This window comes from Lampetra fluviatilis, chromosome 3 (genome assembly GCF_964198595.1).
Source record: "Lampetra fluviatilis chromosome 3, kcLamFluv1.1, whole genome shotgun sequence".
Taxonomy (NCBI): Eukaryota; Metazoa; Chordata; class Hyperoartia; order Petromyzontiformes; family Petromyzontidae; genus Lampetra; species Lampetra fluviatilis.
In genome coordinates this window covers 6869491-6877723 of record NC_136277.1, presented here as the reverse complement: position 1 = coordinate 6877723, position 8233 = coordinate 6869491, and the positions used below count along the sequence as shown (strand labels likewise).

General features: G+C 51.0%; 1 long non-coding RNA gene across 1 annotated transcript; it reads right to left on the bottom strand.

The window, feature by feature from the left end:
* Window positions 1–2478: 2478 nt before the first annotated feature.
* LOC144948881 (uncharacterized) lies at window positions 2479–7111 on the bottom strand. The gene is made up of 5 exons (XR_013640206.1): window positions 6491–7111; window positions 4488–4532; window positions 3138–3212; window positions 2731–2790; window positions 2479–2536 (listed from the first exon to the last, which is right to left on the bottom strand). It is a non-coding gene; the product is annotated as an uncharacterized LOC144948881 (long non-coding RNA).
* Between the last annotated feature and the right edge of the window lie 1122 nt (window positions 7112–8233).

The window sequence follows — 8233 nt, the reverse complement described above, 5'->3', positions numbered from 1 at the left end:
CGCAGGACGAGAAGTATTTAATCAGAACTGTAATGGTCTGAGACAATTAGCCTTGTGCCACGAGATGCCACGTGTGGTGAATTGAGATCTAATTTTACGATCAGATCCTGCTGCTTCCTGTGCCGGCTCACATTACCATAACGGCCTCAGTTTGCTTGTAATATTTTTTGAAACATAATGCTGTTGATATAATAATTTATATATTACTGTTGTCGATTGCATGAACAGTAGTAATTTACATTCTATAGCTGTGAGTCTTGGAATCATCTTTAGAGATGCGGTGCTTCCAACGACTACCACACACCGCCCATTGTTCGGGTGAATAACTTCGCGTGGAGGTGACATGACCATTAGGGGGTCAGTCACAGACGTTGACTGCGAGAGGTGGAAAGAGTTGAACGCCAAAGCATCACTGGAGCCCCCACAGTGCCACGGTTAAGGGACCGGTGGCGATGATGGTGCCGATATCCGACATGGAGGCATCCGATGGCATCGTGGTTTGAGAGCTCAACTCACCATGACAGGCCGCAAGTTGAAATCCTGTTCGGGCAGGAACTGAACGAATCTATATTCCCATTGGGGTTTGTAAAATTGGTTTGTAGGAAGTCAGTCGCGGTTGTGATATTAAGAAAGTGCTCCCTGACCTGTTACTGTGGAATTTACAACACTGGCTCAGGAATACCAACAGCAATGAGTGCTGTCGTGTGAGGATGGCAACATTCTAACTCAGACTTGTTATAAAATAAAAATTAGTAAATTTGGGGAACGCTGACCGAATAATATGAAAATGTAAAATTTTACGACAATAAATACAACATACGCCGGTGCCTTAACCTAAAGTTAACAACTAAAATAGTTAAACTCGAGCCTACAACTAAAGACTGAATCATAACAAAACTTTGAAAATAAGTTAAATTTAAACAACACCAACATTAAACCGCAGTAGGAGAAGGCACAGCGTGCTGCCAGCCGAGGCGAGTGGCTGGGACGGTGACTCAGATAGACATCACCACCATGGGAACTTATCCAAGCTCTTGTCTCCTCCTGGAGGTGCGGTGCTCGGTGAGGTTGCTTCTGAAGGTGATGGGCTCGGTGAGATTGCTCCTGAAGCCATGTTTCTCGGTGATGTTGTCACTGGAAGTGCAGGGGAAGCACCGAATGTCCCGAGCTGCTCTCAGAGCAGTACAGCCTGTCCTGTTCGTGTGTGCACATGCACGTGTGTGTGTGCACATGCACGTGTGTGTGAGTGTGTGTATCTTTGTGACAAAGACACAGAGCGGCAATGCAACATCTGCGCTACAAACCAGGTGACTCAAGTTCGATTCCTGCTCACGGCCAACACCAGTGATGATCTGAACCGGTTCTGGGCCTCCCCTATGTCGACTCAGCCTCAAAGAAGTACCTGGTGCGGTGTGTAAACATCACCACTATGGAGACAAAGGTGTGGTGCTGGCCACCCACCCACCATTCGTGTGCCATCCCAGCCTTCATAGGTGTTCGCTAACAGCACTTGCTCCAACAGTCTGTTAAGGCTATACGGGGAATCTATGTTTTTTGTGTGAATACATCTGAAGCGCTGGTTCTCACGTCTTCGCAAGTAGAGGATGAGCAGAACCAGTACCACCGGAACCACCAGAACGAACACACACACAGAGTGTCAACACACACACAGAGTGTCAACACCCACAGTGTCAACACACACACGTACATTCACACACACAGAGTGTCAACACACACACACAGAGTGTCAACACACACAGTGTCAACACCCACACAGTGTCAACACACACACACAGAGTGTCAACACACACAGAGTGTCAACCCACACACGTACATTCACACACACACAGAGTGTCAACACACACACAGTGTCAACACACACGCATTCACACGAGCGCACCACCGTCGCGGCCAGAGTCGTTTTAAAGGGGGAGGGGCCCGGCGTGAGCCCCGCCCCACGCGCGGTCCCCGCTCAGCGCCGTGCAGCGACACTCGCCCTGCACTCTCCACTGCAGGGGAAACCGTTCCATGCAAGCGAGGAGTGGCACATCGACCATGGCAGTGAACAGCGCTTTGTCCGTCCACTGTTGGATGAAATAACCCCTGCGCCGTCGGTCACGGGGGTTGTTTAGCCATACTTCACCACGCTGGCCACTGCTGGTTGAATTGACGGGAAACCCAGTGCCGGGTCAGATGCCGCTCGCCACCGATGTTAGCCGTGGCTGGAAATCGAACTTGCCGGGTTACGTCGCGCAGTGCGCTAACCACTGCACCGCCACTCCACCTCTATACGCACATAATTTGGCTATATGACACTTCAACGATTCCCACGCGAACGCTTCCACGTGTGTGCAGAGAGCACAGTGATGGATCCTGTTCAACGAATCGTGAGCATTGACGGCGCGTGTTGTGTGTACTCGTGCTTGCGTGCGCTCCAAGTCGCGTGTGCGTGTGTGCGCACTCGTACCCGGCATGCTCGCCATGTCCAGGTGCTTGCAGGCGGCGATGTCCAGGGTGCAGTTGCGATGGTCGCACTCTGCACCGATGGACAACGACACCAAGAAGGAGACAGCACGAGCACGCGGTGAGGCACGACCACCGCTCAGCCACTCACTCCAGGCTTTCATCCTGGCCCGGGTGCTATGCTTAAGAACGTGGCTTAAGTTTTTAAAAACAAATACTTGGGTGTTGTCTGTGTGTCCCGCGTGGGGCTCGCGGTGCGGGACTCACCGAGTGGGTAGTCGGTGGAGACGAACGCGCACAGCGTGAGGTTGAACACCCGGTGAGACGCTACACACGAGGCACACACACACACAGGGCACCCAGTGAGATATATCCACACACACACAGGGCACCCAGTGAGAGATAGCCGCACACAGACATATTAATATATAAAAACACGAATTGTTATGCAAGCATATCGTGAGCATTAAGAGTCGGAATGAATCGATGGATAGACGTGGTGTATCTACAGCCCTAATCAGTCCCCCTGCCCTACACGGGAATCGCGCTCTCAGTCCCCAGGGCGCTCACAACACGGCCCAGCCTCGGCTCATGGGGGAGTAGGTGGGGGGAATGGGAGCTGTGGAGGGGTGGGTGGAGGGTAGCGGGGGGAAGGAAGGACCCTCCCTGCTCACCGGGGTTCTGAGCGAGCTCGTGGTGGTAGTTGTGGAAGCACTCCGTGTTGTTGAAGCAGCTGCTGAGCGCGCATTCTGCACAGTGGACGCACAGAGACGCGACTGAAAAACGCTCACACACAGAGGCACTCGCAGCAATGATAGCGCGCTCTCGAAGAACAGTGACAATTATTCAACCCAGGTAAACCTTGCTCAGTCTGGCGCTTATTCTTTAGGACGGTCCTGCTTTGTGATGTTAGCTAATTTCAAAACAATAATCCAATATCTGTGTACAATATCTCACAGACATAAATGTCCGTGACTCTGAAGCACGGGGGTTGTTATTGGTCAGGTGAAGTTTGGGAAGTGCTTTGATGGTTTTGGCGATGGTGGTGAGTTTGTTCAGGTTAAATAAACAGGTCCCTGTGGGGTGGGTTGGTAGGAACGAATAACCAAAGAATATAAACATAATGTATTATTACACTTGTTTAGCCAGGAAAGCCTCACTGAGTCTAAGGGTTTTGTAGGGTCCTGCCAAGTGTTTGCAGTAGGGGGCGATGTTGCTACACCTAATCGGACGATACGACGGGAGAGTTTGAGGCCTAGTTCTAGGCTTTAGGCCTAGCTGTAGGCTTTAGGCCGCTGTGAGTAAATTTTTAATTTAAATGTTTTAATTATTAATGTAAAAGCTTTAAATGTAAATGTTTCTATTTAAAAACATCAGGGAATGTAACATTGTTAAACATTAACTCCCTTTCACACACGCGGGGGTACGATACGAAGGGAGAGTTTTAGGCCTAGTTCTAGGCTTTAGGCCTAGCTGTAGGCTTTAGGCCGCTGTGAGTTAATTTTTAATTTAATTGTTTTAATTAAAAGCTATGTCAGGGAATTATAAGGGAATGTTACACTTGTTTAGCCAGAAATTGTTTTTAATTAAAAGCTATCTCAGGGAATTATAAGGGAATGTTACACTTGTTTAGCCAGGAAAGCGTCACTGAGTCTAAAGGTTTTTGTAGGGTCCTGCCAAGTGTTTTCAGTAGGGGGCGATGTTGCTACACCTAATCGGACATCGGACGGACGGACGATATAATCTATTGTAGGCTGGTTCACTTCGTTCCTACCAGTAAGAGACCAACTGTCCTCTTGGCTCCTGTAAAAGACACTCGAGTTGGCCAGTGGTGGCCTTTACCAAGTTGTGGCAAGAGCCAGTTGCCTCTCAAGGCTTTTTTATTATGGTGGAAGTTGGGCCTGGGCAGTTGAGATGGCATGGGAACACCAACGGATGGGTCACGCTGGAGACACGACAGAGGAGGTGTGGATGGGTGGGTGAGGGTTGGTCAGCCGTGGTGGGATTGGAGGAGAGATACTCACCCACAAGGTCGTCGGAGGCGTGCGGCCGCTTCAGCAGGGCTTCAGCTGCATTGGGAGGAAGGGAGAACCACAAGCCACGCACCGCTAGTACAGCCGCCTATGAAGGCTGACGTGTCACATGAGTGGATCGTGTGGCTCGCCAGTGCTGATGTTTACACATTGAACAACGGAGGCCCAGAACTGGTTCAGAGATTACTCCCCACTGATTGCTCCCGTGGTCGAGCATCAGTCTCAGGTCACCAGGTTCAGAGCACGGTGCGCTAACCACTGCACTATCACTCATCCAAACAGCCAGGCACCCCCGGTCTCACCCATACCCCGCTGTGACCCCATCTCCACTTCCACGTCCGGTGGGGCTCCCCTCCTCACACTGACCCACACAGCTCAGGCTATCACAGCGCGATGCAGTACGATACACGAGCGTCTCCTTGGGCAGTGGAACACACACCGGGAGTGCGTGCCGCTCTACTGCACGGTGCCTGACAATTTGCCTGAAACGCATGGGGAGCGGTGCTTCAGGCCGTATGGGAATTGTTCAAAACCCCTCAGTTCCTTGCAAGCCTCGCCAGAGCTCACGCAGCACACACATTGTGTTCACAGGAGCTACTGAATATGAATGCAACCCGTGTGGTGTTTTACATTTCACAGCAGCAGATGGAGTGGCACTTTTTGTTGAATCTCACAATGGCGAAGAAACACATTTTATCAACCACCATATTGTATCGACTTTTCTTATTCCTAAAGTACTTTATATAATGAACTTCAAGACTGTACTAATGACGACCCCTACGTAGCTGTGCGAGTTAACGACTTTATTTTATGGGAGACACAATTCAGGCATTACTGGGCATCATTTTGCGACATTCACAGTGGAAGGCTCTGTAATTAAGGGGGAGCTGAAGTGGATGCAAAACAATTTACAGTCAATTTGTGGACAAAGGTCTCCCCACGCCGTGTCGGTCATGGGTGTTGTTTGACCATACTTCACTACCCTGGCCATTGTAGGTTCGTGAAGGTGCCAGGACCGGTTGAGATGCCTACTCACCGCCGACGTTCGCTGTGGCGTGGGAATGGACCTCGGGCCGCAGAGTTCGCATCGCGGTGGTGCGCCGATCACCGCTACGGCTACGACTACGCGCTGCGCCTGTGGCTATGGACAGCAGCGGCTTCTCCCCTGCGAGGGAGCGAGGATCACGCCGGATTGGCCCTGAGCGGTGCCACTGGGCAGCCAGCACATGGAGCACACTGACTATAGCGGGGGATCAGCCCCTCAATGCGTTTACTACTGTTCAATTCCCGCAACGTGGTGGTGATTCTATGGGTACTGAACCGAACTGTGTTGACCCGCCTAGCTGGGACTTGAGCTGGCAAGCTTCCACTTGTGAGTGACGTCCTGTGACCATGGCCCATAGCTGAGCCCTCTACTACTCGTGAATAAGCGAAGCAGGCGATGCTGCGTGTGGGTAACTGGGCTTTCTCTAGACGCTAAATTCGCTCTCTCTCTCACGGCTGTTTTCTTATTTGCTTGTTTGAAATGGTCACGTCCCAAAATGGTTTGTGAATTTGACATTTTTGACTTTGACGCACGAACATCGAGCTCTTCAAACAGAAACTCGCCACAGGAGTTTCATGTCCTACACTAAAGACCGTGCAGTAAATCTCGATTTGAAGCTTTCGTGACTGCAAGGATTCATATTCTTAGGTTTTTTCGGTAAAGTCACGTAGGTAAAAAATACAAAATAAAAATAATATAAATAATAATATAAATAAAATAATAAATCACGATGTTTCGGAAGCAACACACGTCTCCGTCATCAGGTGGGACCGTCACAGCTAAATTTACTGTATCAAGTGAGGAATAATCCAAGAGGCAAGCTCTTAAATACAAGTTAAGGGGGAGGGGGGCTTATCTGAATGTGGTAGCCAGGGAATGGAACAATGGGGGGTGGGGGGGCGACGGGGCAGAAAGAGAATCCCGAGTCTTTTAGCAGAGTCCAACGTACCGGGACGCAGGAGGATTATGCCGAAGACGCGCTGCTGCCTTCTGACAGCCCACGGGGGAGGACCGAGGGCGTGCCTCCCTCAGCGCAGTACGCCGGCCATCCATCGAACACCCCGCCGCCGTCGCAGGAGACGTTACGCACGACACACGCGCGTGTCGCCGACCTCCTGCAGGCTGCAGCATCTTTTTTAAACAACCTGCATCTCGGCGGACCAGCAGCTGAAATCGCCATCACGGCCTCACCATCCGCAACGCCCGCGGACGATTCAAAATTGGCTGCTGTTACGACTCGCCAATCGGCGTCCATTTCCGCGTCATTGCCTGCGCGGCAGCCACAAGCGGCCGCCATTGCCACTGTACTGGCTGCTCCCACCACACCGACTGCCGGCTCGTCTACGAAGCCACAGTCGTTACAGCAGAGGCTGCCGGCGCTCAAGGAGTGTTCCGCTTCAGAAGGCGACTGGGCCGCCTTCCAGCGCAGGTTCACCACAAGCGCTAAAATGTCGGGGTGGTCAGAAGAGGTGGCGCTTCAAGCTCTACCATCGGCACTCGACGATGAAGCGCTGGCGGCCTTCCTCACTGTGCCGCCTGCAGATCGCGCCACCCTGCAGCAAGCGCTTCAGCAGCGACCATCCGCCACCAGCGTCGTGGATAGACGGCGCAGGGAGCACGAAACCCCCCTCGCCTACCAGAGCTCCCTGCTAAAGTTGGCGAAGGCAGCGTACCCCAAGGTGTGGGAGGAGCGAATTGATACCCTCGTCATGGAGAAGATGCTCGCGTTGGCGAAGGACCTCCGATCTACCATACATACCATCGATTAAGCGGACATTACCTCGTTACAAGTGGCTAAACATATACAGGCCCATCTCTTCTTACAACGCCATGCCACTCCACGGGTACTCCCTTGCTAGTCACTGTCTACGCGTTGAGAATCCCTGTGTGTTGTCTATATAGACGAATGTGTCTCCTTGCTAGTCACTGTGTACTCCTTTTAAATACTGTAGCTGTGTAGTGTCTGAGTAGTTACGTGTACTCGCATGATTATCGCTGTGTACGCCTTGTTAATCCCTGTGGAGTTTCTATGTAGTCCCGTGTACTCCCTTGCTAGTCGCTGTGCGCCCCTTGCTATTCCTCATATATGTTCTATATAGACACAAGTACTGCCCTGAAGCCACTGTGTATGCCTTGTTAATCCCTGTGTAGTTTCTATGTAGATGCGTTTGCTCCTTTGCTACTTACGAGCTGTCTACTCCTGGTTAATCCCCGTGTAATTATTATCATTAAATAATAATAAGATTGCATGCATACGGTGCTACACATTGCATGGGTGTGATCATCGTGGTGCTTGGCAGGGTGGATTTTTTTCTAGAGCCCTCAACTCACCAACGGGCGGTTGAGAGTCCTCATCCGGGTCAAGGTGTTGCCTCATCACCTTCCAAGGTCAATAAAATCGCTATCACGTGGTAGAAAGCCACAGAGGTGTGGACTCGAGTCATGTGACTTGGACTCGAGTCAGACTCGAGTCATGAATTTGATGACTTGCGACTCGACTTGGACTTGCATAACAATGACTTTGTCCCACCTATGAGATATGGACTCGAGTCATGTGACTTGGACTCGAGTCAGACTCGAGTCATGAATTTGATGACTTGCGACTCGACTTGGACTTGCATAACAATGACTTTGTCCCACCTCTGGAAAGCCAACAGTGGTCGTCTTTGGATAGATTGTCCATGGCAATGAT